Source organism: Budorcas taxicolor, chromosome 1, assembly GCF_023091745.1.
Source record: "Budorcas taxicolor isolate Tak-1 chromosome 1, Takin1.1, whole genome shotgun sequence".
In the NCBI taxonomy this organism is placed as follows: Eukaryota; Metazoa; Chordata; class Mammalia; order Artiodactyla; family Bovidae; genus Budorcas; species Budorcas taxicolor.
Genome location: NC_068910.1, coordinates 62,446,767 through 62,466,751, shown reverse-complemented (window position 1 = coordinate 62,466,751; position 19,985 = coordinate 62,446,767). Strand labels below are relative to the sequence as shown.

The 19,985-nt window shown below is 50.8% G+C and overlaps 2 pseudogenes; both read right to left on the bottom strand.

The window, feature by feature from the left end:
• Positions 1-10,668: 10,668 nt before the first annotated feature.
• LOC128058545 (uncharacterized) lies at positions 10,669-10,787 on the bottom strand (annotated as a pseudogene).
• Positions 10,788-15,359: 4,572 nt separating this feature from the next.
• LOC128057856 (uncharacterized) lies at positions 15,360-15,468 on the bottom strand (annotated as a pseudogene).
• Positions 15,469-19,985: the final 4,517 nt, after the last annotated feature.

Here is a 19,985-nt window from a genome sequence, read left to right as displayed (position 1 = left end):
GACATGTATCAGAGCCTTGGATATGGTGGGGGACCAGGTGGACCCTCGCGTCTTGGGTAGATGGAGGCTGTTGGTATGGAGAGGGCAGAGCAGTGGGAGTGGAGGACAGTGAGCAGCTCCGAGACTTGGCAATTCATCACCTTCCAGCTGGGCAACTCGTTCCCACTTTACTGACATCAGAACCACTGAAGAAGACATGAGCTTATCTTTAGACTTTTTTGGTCTAAGATGAAAATGCCTAGAAAGTAGTTGCCTGTGTGGATGTGGAGGGAAAACTGGAGCTGATCACAGAAACACAGGCTGAAGAGATTTGTCCTGGGTGGTTGGGTGCATGCAGGTCTGGTGAGGGGGGTTGGTGGGGGTGAGGGGAAGTCCAGGGGCCGAGGGTGTGATGCTGTGATGGAAGGAAGCAACACTAGGCAGCAGAAACGAGGGTGAGAGTTTATGCCCTTTGAGGATCAAGGCAAAGATTTACAGATGAGATTGAGTATAAAATACTGAGAAAATGGTAGAGACTGAGTGAGGGAGCTGGTGAAAGTCTGGCTTGCACAGTGTTTCCACCTGCAGCCCTTGGAAACCTGGCTCTTCAGGAGCATTTCTATCACATCTTCTCTGTCTCCTTCTGACACACACACACACACTTGTTTTATAATCCATTAATTATGAGGATTGTTGTTAAAATGAAATAGCTCTTTCAATAACATAACTTCTGAAAGTATTTATTTAGCATGTCTTTGTTTAGTCACTAAGTCGTGTCTGGCTCTTTTGCTACCCCACCTGCCAGGCTCCTCTGCCTGTGGGAGTCACCAGGGAAGGATACCGGGGCAAGTTGCCATTTTCTTCTCCAGGGGATCCTCCCAAGCCAGGGATTGGACCCATGTCTCCTGCATTACAGGCGGATTCTTTACCACTGAGCCACCTGGGAAACCCCCTTATTACTATAGTATGTACCACCCAGCAATTCTTAATGAATCCCAGGACACAAGTCAATGTTCCCTGGAACCCCACTTGAGAAACACTGGCTGAGCACTGTCAATAGACTTAGCCACAGAAAAGCACATGGTCTCTCTCGACAGCCTCCCCTCCCTCTGCGTACCTGCTCCCACGCCTCTCCTCTCTGGGAGCTACAGTTTCTCTCAGGAGTTGGAAGAGCAGCCATCAGTTGCAGGATATGTTGGTTTAGGACTGTGGAGGTCAAAATACTTGGTGATTCCTGGCAGCCAGGAATTCTATCTATTCTGGCCAGTGGTTGGGTGAGAGTTGTGTCTGTGGTGTTAGGTGCCATGAGTCTTAGTGAGTAACAAAGTGAAAACTAGTGAAACTAGTGAGTAATTAGTGAAAGCCTCTAACTTAGCAGCGATAGGTCTAGTTCATCTTTAGGCAGATGGGAAATCATGGGAAAAAGAAATTCTGGAACAAACCTGCAGATAATTGGGGTGGGAGTGGGAAGGGGTACGCAGTCCCTGTGCTGGAGACTGAAACAATTTGGTCTCGTGAGGCTAGGAGAGGGAGGGCTTGTTATTTGAATGTTTGAAACTTGGAAATTCTTTTATGTGGTTAATTGATATGTGAATGTGTAGTTGCATTGTCCATATGTTTGGCCATAATAACCTATTTCAGCAGAAACTCTGGAATGATAGTGAGCTCACTAGCACCTCCTTCATATATAGAAAGAGTTACACGCAGTTTTAAAAGCAGTGGAAGATCGCTGTAGCAGGTTGAGCAAATAAGAATGGTGTTATGAGGAGCACGGATGTGTGGGCAAGGAGTGTGGTGGGATTCTCCTAGAACTTGAAGCCCAATATATATATTTATCTCCAGTATCTTGTGTAACGCTTAGTAATCGGTCGGCCTTTAATTGAATAGGTGGATGAATAAATCCCTAATACTCGTTCTTTTTAAAGCCTGACTTTAAACTGATGGACCAGTGAAGAACCCTTGATACTTCACTTTGGGGGTCAAAGAGAGTCAGAATTACCCGGATGACCTTTAGGTTCTTGTACAGATTGGTAGTCACTAGTCTGACATAGTTGATGGTTGCTGATAAGAAAGAGAATTTGGGGCCTAACTGTGGAAAATTCTGAAAGAGATGGGAATACCAGACCACCTGACCTGCCTCTTGAGAAATCTGTATGCAGGTCAGGAAGCAACAGTTAGAACTGGACATGGAACAACACACTGCTTCCAAATAGGAAAAGGAGTACATCAAGGCTGTATATTGTCACCCTGCTTATTTAACTTATATGCAGAGTACATCATGAGAAATGCTGGGCTGGAAGAAGCACAAGCTGGAATCAAGATTGCGAGGAGAAATATCAATAACCTCAGATATGCAGATGACACCACCTTTATGGCAGAAAGTGAAGAGGAGCTAAAAAGCCTCTTGATGAAAATGAAAGAGGAGAGCGAAAAAGTTGGCCTAAAGCTCAACATTCAGAAAACGAAGATCATGGCATCCGGTTCCATCACTTCATGAGAAATAGATGGGGAAACAGTAGAAACAGTGTCAGACTTTGTTTTGGGGGGCTCCAGAATCACTGCAGATGGTGACTGCAGCCATGAAATTAAAAGACGCTTACTCCTTGGAAGAAAAGTTATGAGCAACCTAGATAGCATATTCAAAAGCAGAGACATTACTTTGCCGACTAAGGTCCGTCTAGTCAAGGCTGTGGTTTTTCCTGTGGTCATGTATGGATGTGAGAGTTGGACTATGAAGAAGGCTGAGCACCGAAGAATTGATGCTTTTGAACTGCAGTGTTGAAGAAGACTCTTGAGAGTCCCTTGGACTGCAAGGAGATCCAACCAGTCCATTCTGAAGGAGATCAACCCTGGGATTTCTTTGGAAGGAATGATGCTAACGCTGAAACTCCAGTACTTTGGCCACCTCATGCGAAGAGTTGACTCATTGGAAAAAACTCTGATGCTGGGAGAGATTGGGGGCAGGAGGAGAAGGGGGCGACCAAGGATGAGATGGCTGGATGGCATAATGGACTCTATGGACGTGAGTCTGAGTGAACTCCAGGAGATGGTGATGAACAGGGAGACCTGGCGTGCTGTGATTCATGGAGTCGCAAAGATTCGGACACGACTGAGCGACTGAACTGAACTGAACTGAACTGAACTAAAAAGGTAGAAAATAACTGACTCTAAGTTTTGCACAAGTTTTGCAAGGAGAAAACTGACATAATGGGCTAGAAGAAGCAGTTGGTCTTAGTGTACTGATGAATAGTAAAATTTGTAGATTTGATGAATACTGCTTAAAAATCTATGGTGTTTTAGTCCTGAGTGTGTGTGCGTGCACGCACGTGCACTCAGTCATGTCTGATTCTTTGCTGCACTGTGGACTGTAGTCTGCCAGGCTTCTTTGTCCATGGAATTCTCCAGGCAAGAATACTGGAGTCGGTTGCCATTTCCTACTTCAGGGGATCTTCCCAACCGAGAGATTGAACCCACGTCTCTTGCATCACCTGCATTGGCAAGCAGGTTCTTTACCACTGTGCCACCCGGCCATCCCTGTTAGTCCTACTCCTTACAGCTTTATACACATATTCCTGCATAACAGGTTGATGATTCCTGCAAGAGAGAGTGATGTTGAATGAATATACAGATGAGTGAATTCACAGGTGCTTTTGCTGAGTGTAACTTTCTTGTTTCTTTATCTACTTGTTGGTGTCCTAACACTTGAAATAACTAGTTTTGTCTCATGCATGCTTAGGTGTATATTTTGGATTCACATTAACTCACAAGGACTCTCACTGTGCTCTTAAGGTGATAGTAAACAGCTGGCATGTTCTGCATGTCATTGCGTCCCATTTCTTGTTTCCAGTGTCCTGTCATTATCTTTCCTCCTTTTGCCTCTGTCTTCTCTCTGGACTTGGAGGCCTTCTTTCTTCTTATTGGATGACTGATTTAATTTTTCAATGTTTTAAGAATTTACTAACTGCTAAGTAGTATGTCAAGGCTGTATATTGTCACCCTGCTTAGCAGAGTGCATGCATACATGCTAAGTCACTTCAGTCGTGTCCAACTCTGTGTGATCCTGTGGACTGCAGCTTGCCAGGCTCCTCTGTCCATGGGATTCTCCTCTGGCAAGAATACTGGAGTGGGATGCTATGCCCTCCTCCAGGGGATCTTCCCTACCCAGGGATCAAACCCGTATCTCTTACATATAACCTGCATTGGCAGGCAGGTTCTTTACCACTAGCACCACCTGGGAAGCCCTCTATGCAGAGTACATCATTCGAAATGCTGGGCTGGTTGAATCACAAGTTGGAATCAAGATTGCCAGGAGAAATTCAACAATCTCAGATATGCAGATGATACCACTTTAACGGCAGAAAGCCAAGAGGAACTAAAGAACCTCTTGCTGAAGGTGAAAGAGGAGAGTGAAAAAGCTGGCTTAAAACTCAACGTTTAAAAAACAAATATCATGGCATCTGGTCCCATCACTTCATGGCAAATTGATGGGGAAAAAGTGGAAACTGTGACGGATATTCTCTCTTGGGCTCCAAAATCACTGTGGCCAGTGACTGTAGCCACGGAATTCAAAGATACTTGCTCCTTGGAAGAGAAGCTGTGACAAACCTAGACAGCATATTAAAAAACAGAGACATCACTTTGCCAACAAAGGTCCATCTAGTCAAAGCAATGGTTTTTCCAGTAGTCATGTATGGATGTGAGAGATGGACCATAAAGAAAGCTGAGTGCTAAAGAGCTGAAGCTTTTGAATTGTGGTGCTAGAGAAGACTCTTGAAAATCCCTTGAAATGCAAGGAGATCCAGCCAGTCAGTCAGGGAAATCAACCCTGAGTATACATTGGAAGGACTGATGCTGAAGCTGAAGCTCTAATACTTCGACCCCTTTATGTGAAGAGCTGACTCTTTTGAAAAGACCCTGATGGTAGGAAAACCTAAGGGCCAGAGGCGAAGAGGGTGACATATAATGAGATGGTTGGAAGGTATCACTGACTCAGTGGACATGAGTTTAAGCAAACTCACGGTGATAGTGAAGGAAGCCTGGCATACTGCAGTCCATGGGTCGCAGAGAGGTGGGGACGGTTTAGCAACTGAACAACAGCTTTATAGTCATCCCTGGATATCTGCAGGGAGGGGGACAGGAGGGAGGATTGATACAAAAAAGGTGCTGAAGTCCCTTAAATAAAATGACACACTTCTTGCATAGAACACCCCACCCCACCCTCTTGTATACTTTTAATCACTTCAATTACTTATAATGCCTAATATGATGGAAATGCTGTATAAATGATTACTGGAGTGCAGTGAATTCTAGTTTACCTTTGGGAACTTTATGGAGTTTTTCCCCCAAATATTTTGGATCTGCGTTTGGTTGAATCCTTGAATTCGGAGCCCAGGATGCAGAGGGCTGACCACATCATGAATCATACCGGTCACCAGGACCACAGAGATACACAGGACGTGGCCCTTCTCTTACAGAAGTTGTAAACATGCCTGCACATCACCAGTAAGACATGGTGGTATGTGTGGCACAATACAGAGCAAATATAAGGTTCTATGTTGGTCTAGAGAGAGACTGGTTAGAGTAGGGGTTGAGATGGGCAAGACAGCCTTTGCAGCAGATGTTGTATCTTTACTTGTCAGTATTCTTCTGTTGCATCATATTCCAAAAGCAACATCTATCAAACCCTCAAGATTGACCAATCTGTCATCAAATCTTTTTTCCCTGCTAAAAGAAGTTTTCTTGGAGGAACTAGTCTTGGCTAATTAATCCCATCAACAGAAATACCTGCCTTTCAGAATTATCAGTGAGCTCAAAACAGAACCATCCCTTCGCTTAAAAGTTGATCAGGTTCTGTCATGTACAGCAGTTTTTGGCTGGCTGCTTTTCTGTGTAAACAACAAATAATCTTGAAGGGATTTTACCTTCTGAGGACTAGATTCAAACCCAAGATAGGGTGATCTACTCAAATTTCTTCATACACTTAGAAAATGAAGTATTTAGGCTGTTTTGAAACATCTTTGTGAATGATAGCGATATTAAAATAAAAAATAAAAATCATCCAGATTCTCCATAAAGCATAAGTTTGTGTTTTGGTTAGCCCATAAAATTCTCTATATTATGTTGAAATGTAGAAAATCCTCTCCCATAAAGACAGAAATTTAGAATTACAAATGTTTAGCTTGAGATTTTCAAGGGTAAAAGAAGACACTTGGGAAGAAAATAAGCCTGGAGCTATTTTTGTATCAGAAAGAAAATTTAGGAGAATCGAAATCTTTTATTTTTGTTCCGTGACTTAATAATTCAACTGTATTTTTATTTCTTCCAAAGCAGATAGGCATAGACAATGATTGCAATAGGGTAAATAGGTACTTTTTCTTTTAAAAATCTTATACCAATACAATATTGTAAAGTAATTAACCTCCAATTAAAATAAATGAACTTATATTAAAAATCTTATACCATCTTTAGGATCAAATTCCTTCCAAATTTAATGTGACTAACTTCTGAATAAGAAATACCATTTTTAAGTAAAATTATTGCATTCCAGAGAGTATCATAGTTTAATTGTCATGTGGGATCTGAGTTCTCTGAGCAAGAATTGAACCTGTGCCCTGCTACAGTGGAAGCTCAGAATCCTAGCTACTGGATTGCCAGAGAAGTATTATAAACAGCTAAAAAACAAGAAAGGGAAATCATATGGATTTAAACCATGCTAGAATAAATATTTTGCACATCACCAATAGCCAATAACGGTTTCTCTGATAGCTCAGTTGGTAAAGAATCTGCCTACAACACAGGAGACCCCGGTTCGATTCCTGGGTCAGGAAGATCGCCTGGAGAAGGGAAAGGCTACCCACTGCAGTATTCTGGCCTGGAGAAGTCCATGGACTGCATAGGCCATGCGGTCACAAAGAGTCAAACACGACAGAGAGTTTCACTTTCACTTTTGATAGCCAATAATATTTGGAAGATTTGGAGATGATGTGGTTTGTATTACACATATGCACTTTAAAATACCTCATGAATAAAGTCAAGCTTTACCTCAAACAGATGCTAAGAAATATGAAAATATGTAGAGTTTTGCTGTATTTAAGATCATTATCTAAAAGCTGCTTGGTTTTTGTTTTTCCAGAGAGCACAATCAGTTGGAAGATTTGGAGATGATGTGGTTTGCGTTACACATATGCACTTTAAAATACCTCATGAATAAAGTCAAGCTTTACCTCAAACAGATGCTAAGAAATATGAAAATATGTAGAGTTTTGCTGTATTTAAGATCATTATCTAAAAGCTGCTTGGTTTTTGTTTTTCCAGAGAGCACAGTCAGTTGAACTGGAAAAAACTGAAAATCATATTCAGTCCTCCAAAGACAAGGAAAACGCCAAGTCTCTGGACAAACTTGAGGAGTAAGCACACTGTTGGCCCCATGGGCAGCATGCAGGCCATAGGGGGCCCTTTCCATTGGGAAAATGAAGTATCTTCTGTGCATCAGTGTCATGAACGGTGTGAGGATGAACGTGTTTATGGGCATCGTCTTTTCCCTCTTAGTTCAGCTCAGTTCAGTTGCTCAGTTGTGTCCAACTCTTTGCGACCCCATGAACCTCAGTATGCCAGGCCTCCCTGTCCATCACCAACTCCCAGAGTCCACCCAAACCCATGTCCATCGTGTCGGTGATGCCGTCCAACCATCTCATCCTCCGTCGTCCCCTTCTCCGCCTTCCCTCAATCTTTCCCACCATCAGGGTCTTTTCAAATGAGTCAGCACTGCGTCAGTATTGGAGTTTCAGTTTCGACATCAGTCCTTCCAATGAACACCCAAGACTGAGCTCCTTTAGGATGGACTGGTTGGATCTCCTTGCAGTCCAAGGGACTCTCAAGAGTCTTCTCCAACACCACAGTTCAAAAGCATCAATTCTTCGTCGTTCTTCACAGTCCAACTCTCACATCCATACATAACCACTGGAAAAAAAAACCATAGCCTTGACTAGAAGGACCTCTGTTGACAACGTCATGTCTCTGCTTTTTAATATGCTGTCTAGGTTGGTCATAACTTTCCTTCCAAGGAGTAAGCATCTTTTAATCTCACAGCTGCAGTCACCATCTGCAGTGATTTTGGAGCCCAGAAAAATAGTCAGCCCCTGTCTCCACTGTTTCCCCATCTATTTGCCATGAAGTGATGGGACCAGATGCCATGATCTTAGCGTCTGAATGTTGAGCTTTAAGCCAACTTTTTCACTCACTTTCATCAAGAGGCTCTTTAGTTCCTCTTCACTTTCTTCCATAAGGGTGGTATCATCTGCATATCTGAGATTATTGATATTTCTCCTGGAAATCTTGTTTCCAGCTTTTTCCTCTTAACTTGGCATTATTTCCTTAGGTTCCTTTATGAACTGTCACTAATCCCCAACTTTTCAGAGCGAGTGTTTTGGCATCCTTTTTCAGTCCACATTTTCAGAAAGCATTTGCTCAATTCGGTCCAAACTGGAACTGTTACAGAAGTTGTGTGAGGTGGGTGCTTGGGTTCTGATACTTAATTGTGCTCAGTCATGTTCATATTTCAGACAAGTTGTCTTTAATTTACAGTAAATACGGCCACCTGAGTATCATTTGGATGCATTTTCTTTATTTTCCTCCATTTTGCAGTGAGCCCCTCAACAAATTGTTAGTCACTCCAACCATGGTTCAGGAATACCTATATGACTCGACACGCGATGGCTCTGAGTGTGGTGGGGTGCCAGAGGACAGGGGCAGGTGGGGTGTGCGGCGCCAACAGTGCCTGGTGGCCGGGGTTAAAGGAGAGAGGGGGCAAAAAAGACGACAGCACGCGGTAATCCCAAGCGGTCTCCCATCCAAGTATTAAACAGGCCCGACCCTGCTTCGCCTGGGAGATCAGAGGAGATCGGGCGTGTTCAGGGTGGTATGGTTGCAGATAGGGACGGCTGCCGCCAGGCGCCCTAAGACCCCAGCGCTGCGCCTCCCTTTCGCTCTGACCTGCCTGCCAGTCGGGAGAGCCGGGCGCACTTCTCCCCGGCCCGCGCGCTGTACCAACCCGCGAATGGACTCCATCCAGACAGGGCCGGCAGCCCGGCGGTCGGCCGAAGCCGCCCCGCCCCTGTACACTTCTACCCTGGCCAGCACCCGGGCCCGGTGGGCTTCTGGGACACAGAGCGGGAGGCTGGGCGTGCGTGTGCGGGCTAGGGGCTTGGGTGAGGGGCGCGGAGGTCTCCGTGCTCTCCCACCCTGGGCCTCTCCAGGCCCGCCCCGGCTAGGCGGCTCCGCCCCCCACCATCCCATTCTGTGCTCAGGCCCACTTGGCCCCGGAGGTGTCTGGCTTGGGGGCCCGCAGCTGCCCTCGGTCCTGAGCCTCCTGCGGGCCTAGGCGCAGCCCAGCCGGGGCCTGGAGCGCCCATCCTGCCCGGCATCTGCCCCCGGTGCCCAAGCGCACGAGGAGCCACCAGCGCGTTCGACTGGAGAGCGTCAGCCCCGCCCCATCGCCTTACCGAGGCCCCCCTTGCCCCACGCCGCCCGCAAGCACAGGACCTTCCTGAGAGAGCAGACTGTCGACCGGCAGGCACACGGACAGACAAACAGACCTGCGCGTGCCCTCACGCCAAGAAGGACAGCTGGCCGGAGCAAGTTAGTCAGCAAGAGCCAGAATCATAGCACCTGTGAGAGGCCGGGGCCAGAGGAAGGGATAGGGGCCCCGCTGTCAGGAGACACAGAGCCAGAAAGAGACGAAGGTTCAGAGACAAACTCGAAGATGGCGAGAGGGAGACAGACCCGCGTGAGCACACACACACAGGGAGGCATAGACAGAGAGAGGGAGACACAGAGTGACTGACAGACGGAAAACGGGAGACAGACACGGCAGAGAGGATGGCATCCGATCCGAGACAGACACACTGGCAAAGACTGTGACACACCTCAGAGAGAGGCCATGCGGATGAAGCAACTTCCCCAAGGGAGGGGGCGTCAGCCTTGGGCCGGGCCCCGGCTGGATGTGGTGCCCTGGGGCTGGCAGTTACCTGTGGGGTCCCCAAGATTTCTTCGCAGACGAGGTCTCCAAGGTCCCCTTCGGCTTGGCTACCTAAGGCAAGACCCAGCTCCCGCCCCCAGTCCAGAGGGTGAGTGTGTGAGAGTGTGTGTGTGTGTGAGTGTGTCCGAGGTCGAGGGTGTGGTCGGTCGAATGGGGGCCGGGTGGATACCGAGAATGGAGGGGGAAGGGTGTGGAGGCCGGGGGTGGGAAGCCTGTGTGGTCCTCTTGATGTCTCTCTCTCCCACTTTCTCCATCTCCCTTACCTGGGGTTTCCGGCTGTTGACCTGTCTTGGCACCGGTTGGTGTGTGTGTGTGTTTCTCTGGCTGTGAGTGCGTGCGCACCAGAGTAGGAGGTCGTATGTGAGGATGGGGCTGGGGCTGGGGCTGGGGTCATCTGGTTCCCTGTAAGCCGAATGGCTTACAGAGTGGCTCGCGGGCCACGCGTCAGGAGTTGGAGCCCCAGCCAGCCACCCGGGGAGGGGCTGTGGCTGCGGGGACCCAAAACTTGGGACGCCGCTGCCTGCGAGGGCCACCGGCGGCTGGAAGGCAGGTGAAGGCTCTGAGCGCGGTGGGGTGCGAGGAGCCAGGGGGAGGTGGGGCTTACGGAGGTAGCCGCGCCAGGGGCCGGGGGATAAAGGAGAGGGGAGGCTAAAAGCCTACAGCACCCGGTATTTCCAGGTGGTCTCCCATCCACGTAATAACCAGTCCTGACCCTGCTTCGTTTTCGAGATCAGACGAGATCGGTCGCGTTAAGGGTGGTATGGCCGTAGACGGAGGTGGCTGCAGCCCTAAAGAGCCCTGTGCTGCGTCTCCCTTTTGCTCAGACCTGCCTGCCGATCGGGCCAGCTGGCCGCACCTCTCCACGGGCCGCACGCTGTACTTGAGCTGCACGACCCGCGACCGGAATCCGGCCTGCCAGGGTCGGCAGCCCGGTGGCCAGCCGATGCCACCCGGCCCTGCAACACCACCACCCCCGGTCAGCATCCGTCTGGCCTGGTCCGCAGGCCGGAGCGCTTCCTGGACCCCAAGCGGGTGGCTGGGCGTGCACGCCTGCGTGGGCTGGGGGATGGGGTGAGAGGCACGGAAATCTGGGCGCTCTCCCACCCTGGGCCTCTGCAGGCCAGCCCCCCCCCCCGCCCCCATTCGCTGCTCAGGGCCTCGAGGCCGCGAGGTGTCTGGTTTGGCAGCCCGCAGCTGACCGCGGCTCAAGGTCTTGTGAGCCTCTGCCGGCCTATGCGCAGCCCAGCCGCATCCCGGAGTGCCCTTCCTGTCGGGCACCTGCCCGGTGCCCAAATGCACGGGGAGCCACCAGCGTGGTCCACTGGAGAGCGTCAGCCCCGCCCCTTCGCCCTAAGGAGGCCCCCTTGCCCCACGCCGCCTGCCAAGCACAGGACCTTCCTGAGAGTGCAGTTGAGCGACAGGCAGGCACACGGACAGACACACAGACACTCGCACGCACTCACACCAAGTGAGACAGCCAGCCAGAGCACGTTCGTCAGCCAGAGCCAGAGTCATAGCACCTGCGGGAGGCTGGGGCAAGAGGAAGGGACGGGAGGCCTGGTGTCAGGAGACAAAAAGCGAGAAAGAAACGAAGGTTCAGAGACAGACTCGAAGATGGCAAGAGGGAGACAGACACGCATGCACACACACACACGCACACAGACACACATACACAGGCAGGCATAGACAGACAGAGGGAGACACAGACCGACTGACAGATGGAAAACAGGAGACAGACATGGGAGAGAGGATGGCATCCGATCAAAGACAGACCCACTGGCACAGACCGTGACACACCTCAGAGAGAGGCCATGCTTTTCCAAGGGAGGGGGCGTCAGCCTTGGGTGGGTCCCCGGCTGAATGCGTTGCCCTGGGGCTGGCAGTCACCCGTGGCGTCCCTAAGACTTCTTCGCAGCCTAGGTCTCAAAGCTCCCCTTCGGCTTGGCTACCTTAGGCAAGACCCAGACCCCATCCCCAGGCCAGAGGGTGAGTGTGGGAGAGTGTGTGTGAGTGTGTCGGTGGGCGAGGGTGTGGTCGGGTTGACTGGGGGCCGGGTGGCTACCCAGAAAGGAGAGGGGAGTGTGTGGACGTCGGGGGATGGGAAGCCTGTGTGATCCTCTTGATGCTTCTCTCCCCTCTTTCTCCATCTCCATTACCTGGGGTTTCCTGCTCTTGACCTGTCTTGGCGCCGGATGGTGTGTGTGTGTTTGTTTCTCTGGGTGTGAGTGCGTGTGCGCCAGAGTATGCTGTCCTGTGCGAGTTTGGGGCTGGGATTAGGGGTTGGGCTCGGGGTGGGGTTGGGGCTGGGGCAGCCTCTGGGATTGCCTGGGGCTTGCCAATGGAGCCTCAGACAGAGACTGGATGGTCATCTGGGTTCCTGGAAGCTGAATGTGAAGGGGCTCGCGTGCTGCCTGGAGGCAACCCAGGTCTTTGTCTGGAGCCAGGGCCCCTACCACCCACCCAGGGAGGGGCAGGGGCTGCAGGGACCCAACAGTTTTGACGCCGGTGCCTGAGAGGCCCGCCGGCTGGCTGGCCGGCCAGCCGGCCGGCTGGCCAACCTAAAGGCAGGCGACGACTTTGAGTGTGGTGGGGTGCCATGGTCAGGGGCGGGTGGGGTTGGCGGCGCCAACCACGCCTGGGGGGCGGGGGCTAAAGGAGAGGGGAGGCAAAAAGATGACAGCACCCGGAATTCCCAAGGGGTCTCTCATCCAATTACTAACCAGTGCCGACCCTGCTTAGCTTCTGAGATCAGACGAGATTGGGCATGTTCAGCGTGGTATGGTTGTAGACAGAGGTGGCTGCTGCCAGGCGCTTAAGAGCCCTCCTTTTGGTTCTGGCCTGCCCCTCGGGAGAGCCGAGCGCACTTCTCCCCAGACCAAGCTCTGTACATGCGCAGCGACTGAACTCGGGCCAGGCAGGGCCGGCAGCGCAGCGGCCGATGGAAGCCGCCCCGCCCCCGCACACCGCCATCCGTGGCCAGCACCCGGCCTCGGGCCCAGAGGGCCTCCGGGACCACTGAGCGGCCTGCCGGGCGTGCGTGCGTGCGGGGGCTGGGGGTTGGGTTGAGGGCTGCAGAGGTCTAGGCGCTCTCCAACCCTGGGCTTCTGGAGCCAGGCCCCCGTTGGGCTGCACCCAACCCCCATCCGTTTCGCTGCTCAGGGCCAGTTGGCCTCGGAGTTTTGTGGCTTCGGGGCCCACCGCTGCCCGCCACCCATGGTCCCCCGAGCCTCCTGCGGGCCTATGCGCAGCCTAGCCGGGGCCCTGAGCGCCGCTCCTGCCCGGGCACCGGCCCAGTGCTCTGACCCACCGGGAGCCGCAAGTTAGGTCGAACAGAGCGCGTCGGCCCCGCCCCTTCACCCTACTGAGGCCCCCTTGCCCCCGCGCCGCCCGCCAAGCATAGGACTTCCCTGAGAGGGCAGAGGAGCGACAGGCAGGCCGTTGGACAGACACACAGACACTCGCACGCACCCACGCGAAGTGAGACAGCCGGCTGCCGCAAGCTCGTCAGCCAGAGCCAGATCCACAGCTCCTGTGAGAGCCCAGGCCAGAGGAAGGGGTGGGAGGCCGGGTGTGAGGAGACGCAGAGGCAGAAAGAGACGAAGGTTCAGAGACAGACTCGGAGGCGCCGAGAGGGAGATGCAGGTGAGAGAGTAACAGGCAGGAAGGCCAGGGGCCTCCAAAGGGAGGAAGCAGCCTGCAAGTGCGGCAGAAGGAAACAAACTAGCGATGTTTTTCTCCTTCTCTATTCCAATTTAAAAGGAGGTTTCTCTTAAAATACTGTTGCTGTAATGACATCTGGTTTCACCTGAAGTTAACTATTCTCAAAACCTTGAGTTAACCAATGCATTTTTCTTATGGAAATGTTTGTCTTAAAGCTATGTTAATGTACTATGCATTTACCCCAGACTCTGTCTTCAAGTCGGCTCTGCCTAATGGCAAACTTGACAAACCAGTATGTTATACTCTGATATTGTTCCCCTAATCTATGTAAAAGAAACTATTTGCATAGTAATCTGCCCTTCTACAAGTTTCAAGTCAATCGTTTTATGGCCCAGGATGAACCATCTGGTGCTGAGATTATCCCAAAATGCATTTTATGGATGAGGGGCCTGGTGCCATTTTGAGTTTTAAGACATTGCTTTCTTTCATTAAAAGTCTGCTAGTGACTATATAACACCCAGCTGAAGACTAGCAGGGGTGGGGGGGTACTCTTTCTATCCCCTTCTGATGCCTGTCAGAAGCTTTCTCTACCTCTTTTATATTTATTTAAAGCTTTATTACACAAATGCTCTGAGCGATCAAGCCTCGTCTCTAGCCCCAAATTGAATTCTTCTTCTCCTGAGGCCAAGCATTCCAGCGTCTTTTCGTTCAGCAACAACCTTTCACAGGTAGACAGACATGCACGTGCACACACACGCGTGTGTACACACACACACATTCGGAGGTAGAGACAGAGACAGGGAGACACAGAGCGAGTGACAGAGAGACAGAATACGGGAGACAGACACGGGAGAGAGGATGGCATCCGATCCGAGACAGACACACTGACACAGACGGTGACACAACTCAGAGAGAGGCCATGTGGAAGTAGCAGCTTCCCCAAGGTAGGGGGCATCAGCCTTGGGCCAGGCTCCAGCAGGATGTGGTGCCCTGGGGCTGGCAGTCACCTGTGGGGTCCCCAAGACTTCTTAGCAGGCGAGGTCTCCAAGGTCCCCTTCGGCTTGGCTACCTTAGGCAAGACTCAGACCCCGCCCCCAGGCCAGAGTGTGAGTGTGAGTGTGAGTGTGTGTGTGAGTGTGTCGGTGGGCGAGGGTGTGGTCGGGTCGACTAGGGGCCTGGTGGATACCCAGAATGGAGGGGGGAATGTGTGGAGGTCGGGGGATGGGAAGCCTGTGTGGTCCTCTTGCTGTCTGTCTCTCCCTCTTTCTCCGCCTCCTTTACCTGGGGTTTCTGGCTCTTGACCTATCTCAGAGGCTGGGGTGTGTGTGCCTGCGAGGATGGTGCTGGGGTTGGGGCAGCCTCCGGGATTGCCTGAGGCTTGCCAAGGAAGCCTCAGACAGAGACAAGATGGTCATCTGGGTTCCTGGAAGCTGAATGCGGAGGGGCTTGCTGGCCGCGCCGAGGCAACCCAGGTCTGCGGCGGGAGTCCGGCTCGGCCACCCACCCGGGGAGGGGCTGGGGCTGCGGGGACCCAAGAGTTGGGACGCCGCTGCCTGCGAGGGCCGCCGGCTGGAAGGCAGGCGACCCCTCTGAGCGCGGTGGGGTGCTAGGGGCCAGGCACTGGTGGGGGCTTGAGGCGCCAGCCGCACTGGGGGGCCGGGGCTAAAGGAGAGGGGACGCAAAACGCCTACAGCAGCCGGTAGTCTCAGGCGGTCTCCCATCTAAGTACTAACCCGCCCCGACCCTGCTTAGCTTCCGAGATCAGGCACCTTCAGGGTAGTATGGCCACAGACGGAGGCGGTTACCACCAGGCGCCCTAAAAGCCCTGCTCTGCGCCTCCCTTTCGCTCAGACCTGCCTGCCGGTTGGGCCAGCCGGCCGCACCTCTCAACAGGCCTTGCACTGTACCTGAGCCGCAAGAGCCGCGACCGACTCCGCCTGGCCAGGGTCGGCAGCCCGGTGGCCGGCCGACGCCGCCCCGCCCCTGCACACCGCCACCCCCGGCCAGCACGGCCAGCACTCGCCTGGCCCAGGAGGGCTCCCGGCACCCCAGGCGGGCGCCCGGGCATGCGTGCGTGCGTGCCGGGGCTTGGGGTTGGGGTGGGGGTCGAGGAGGTCTCGGCGCTCTCCCGCCCTGGGCCTATCCAGGCCCGCCTCGCTCGGCGGCTCCCTCCCCCGCCCCGATCCTGTTCTCTGCTCAGGACCATGTGGCCCCGGAGGTGTCTGGCTTCGGGGCCTGCTGCTGCCTGCGGCCCGCGGTCCTCTGAGCTTCCTCCGGGCCTAGGCACAGCCCAGCCGGGGCTTGGAGCGCCCATCCTGCCCAGTATCTGCTCGGTGCCCAAATGCAACCCGAGCTACCAGCGCAGTAGACCGGAGAGCGTCAGCCCCGCCCCTTCGCCCTACCGAGGACCCCCTCGGCCCACGCCGCCTGCCAAGTACAGGACCTTCCGGAGAGAGCAGATGAGTGACGGGCAGGCACACGGACAGACACACAGCCACTCGCACTCACCCACACCAGGTGAGACAGCCGGCCGAGGCAAGTTCGTCAGCCAGAGCCAGAGTCCTAGCACCTGTGAGAGGCCGGGGCCAGAGGAAGGGACGGGAGACACAGAGGCAGAAAGAGGCGAAGGTTCAGAGACGGACTCGAAGACTGCGAGAGGGAGATGCAGGCAGACAGACATGTCCGCGTGCACACACGTGCACGCATACTCACACAGAGAGGCACAGATGGAGAGACAGAAACACAGAGCAACTGACAGACAGAAAACTGGAGACCGACACGGGAGAGAGGATGGCATCCGATCCGAGACAGACACACTGGCACAGATCTTGACACACCTCAGAGAGAGGCCATGCAGAAGAAGCAGCTTCTTCAAGGGAGGGGGAGTCAGCCTTGGGCCCGGCCCCAGCGGGGCTGGCAGTTACCCGTGGGGTCCCCAAGACTTTTTCACAGCAGAGGTCTCAAAGGTTCCCTTCGGCTTTGCTACTTAAGGCAAGACCTAGCCCCTACCCCTAGGCCAGAGGGTGAGTGTGTTGGTGGGTGAGGGTGTGGTCGGCCAACTGGGGGCCAGGTGGATACCCAGAAAGGAGGGGGCAGGGTGTGGAGGCCGGGGTTTGGAAGCCTGTGTGGTCCTCTTGCTGTCTCTCTCCCTCTTTCTCCATCTCCCTTACCTGGGGTTTCAGGCTCTTGACCTGTCTGGGTGGCAGGATGTGTGTGTGTGTGTGTGTGTGTGTGTGTGTGTGTGTGTGTTTGCATGCGAGGGGCTGGGTGTGAGACTGGGGCTGGCAGGATGTGTGTGTGTGTGTGTGTGTGTGTGTGTGTGTGTGTTTGCATACGAGGGGCTGGGTGTGAGACTGGGGCTGGCAGGATGTGTGCGTGTGTGTGTGTGTGTGTGTGTGTGTGTGTGTGTGTTTGCATACGAGGGGCTGGGTGTGAGACTGGGGCTGGGCTTGGGCATGGGCTTTGGGCGGGGCGGGCCACAGTTCAAGTTTCTTCTATGGACTCTCTTATTTTTACATTTATCGAGTCTTCTACTTAAGAGTGGCCTCCTCTATGTTTTACATGCTTGCTCTCCCTTTTCTAATTTTCTGTTCCTGTTATTTTGTAGGTTAAGTTAGGAATGTTTATAGTCTTGATACCCACTAGATAAATTTTAAAACAACACACAATGATAAAAACCCAAAAAACCTGAAATAAAAGGATCGGAAAGTTCTTTATTTAATTTTTGTGAACTGAATGTTGGTGAGAAATTATTTCCTCCTTATATAGGTAATACTCATTTCATATATTGTTTTCCTAAAATGAAAGTATCACCATAATTAAGATTATCATTCATTAATATTGTTCTTTCAGGCAGCTTTAGAATTTGGAAATATTCATTTCCAAATGAATATTAAAGGAAAAATACATTTCCTTTATTTAACAAATATATATATATACACACACATACATACATACACTGGGCAGTCATATTGTGCTAGACAGTATGTTAAGTGCTGAGTGATACAACGATCATTAAATCCTGTTTCTGCCTTTCCATGACTCACTGACTAAGCACAGGAACACACAGAGATACAGTACTTTGGGTGCATCAAGTGTGCAGTGACTTATCACCTTGGCAAGGGATGAAGAGAGAGAAATTGATAGGAGGATTGATCTGAATCCTGAAGATCATAGGACCCTTCAACCCCAGGTTAAAGTTTTGTTTTCCTTAAGGAAAATAAAAGGGGTATTCTTGGAGCTAGCATTTTGTTTAAATTTTCTAATTATTTCCAAATTTGAAATTTGAGAGTCTTAGCAGGATTCCTGTTGAGGAGGTAAGTGCGTTTTGTTGACTTCCAAGCAGAAATTTTTCCTGTGTGGTTAGTTGCTTTACTATGGCCATCATCTTTATTCTATTTAATTGAAGTATAGTTGGTTTTTAATGCTGTATTAACTTCTGCCATACAGCAAAGTGACTCAGTTATACATATGTATGTATATATATGTGTTTTGTTGTTCAGCCACTGTATACATTCTTTTCAGTATTCTTTTCGATATAGCTTATACCAGGATATACCAGAATCTGGTTCTCTGTGCTATGTAGTAGGACCTTCTTATTTATCCGTTCTGTATGTAATAGCTTATATCTGCCAACCCCAACCTCTCACTCCATCTCTCACGTCCATACATGACTACTGGAAAAACCATAGCCTTGACTAGATGGACATTTTTTGACAAAGTAATGTCTCTGCTTTTTAATATGCTATCTAGGTTGGTCATAACTTTCCTTCCAAGGCGTAAGCGTCTTTTAATTTCATGGCTGCAATCACCATCTGCAGTGATGTTGGAGCCCCCAAAAATTAAGTCTGACACTGTTTCCTCTGTTTCCTCATCTATTTCCCATGAAGTGATAGGATCAGATGCCATGATCTTTGTTTTCTGAATGTTGAATTTTAAGCCAACTTTTTCACTCTCCTCTTTCACTTTTACCAAGAGGCTTTTTAGTTCCTCTTCACTTTCTGCCATAAGGGTGGTGTCATCTGCATATCTGAGGTTATTGATATTTCTCCCGGCAATCTTGATTCCAGCTTGTGCTTCTTCCAGCCCAGCGTTTCTCATGATGTACACTGCATAGAAGTTAAATTAGCAGAGTGACAATATACAGCCTTCTCGTACTCCTTTTCCTATTTGGAACCAGTCTGTTGTTCCATGTCCAGTTCTAACTGTTGCTTCCTGACCTGCATACATGCTTCTCAAGAGGCAGGATGAACCTAATATGTACTACCTTGTTGCGTTGTAATTTCCTTCTTGATTTTCTTGTTGACCCGTTGGTTTTTTAGTAGCATATTGTTTCAGTTCAGTTCAGTTGCTCAGTCATGTTCAGCTCTTTGCAACCCCATGGACTGCAGCATGCCAGGCCTCTCTGTCCATCACCAACTCCCGGAGTTTACTTCAACTCATGTCTATTGAGTTGGTGATGCCATCCAACCATCTCATCCTCCGTCGTCCCCTTATCCTCCTGCCTTCAATCTTTCCCAGCATCAGGGTCTTTTCTAGTGGGTCAGTTCTTTGCATCGGGTGGCCAGTGTATTGGAGATTTAGCTTTGGCATCAGTCCTTCCAATGAGTATTCAGGATTGATTTCCTTTAGGATGGACTGGTTGGATCTCCTTGCAGTCCAAGGGACTCTCGAGTCTTCTCCAACACCACAGTTCAAAAGCATCAACTCTATGGTGCTCAGCTTTCTTTATAGTCCAACTCTCACATCCATACATGACTAGTGGAAAAACCATAGCTTTGACTAGATGAACCTTTGTTGGCAAAGTAATATCTCTGCTTTTTATTATGCTGTCTAGGTTGGTCATACCTTGTCTTCCAAGGAGCAAGCATCTTTTAATTTCATGGCTGCAGTCACCATCTGCAGTGATGTTGGAGCCCCCCAAAATAGCCTGTCACTGTTTCCACTTTTCCCCACTATTTGCCATGAAGTGATGGGACTGGATGCCATGATCTTAGTTTTCTGAATGTTGAGTTTCAAGCCAACTTTTTCACTCTCCTCTTTCACTTTCATCAAGAGGCTTTTTAGTTCCTCTTCCCTTTCTGCCATAAGGGTGCTGTCATCTGCATATCTGAAGTTATTGACATTTCTCTTGGCAATCTTGATTCCAGCTTGTGCTTCTTCCAGCCCAGCGTTTCTCATGCTGTACTCTGCATATAATTTAAATAAGCACGGTGACAATATACAGCCTTGTCGTACTCCTTTTCTTATTTGGAACCAGCCTGTTGTTCCATGTCCCGTTCTAACTGTTGCTTCCTGACCTGCATATAGG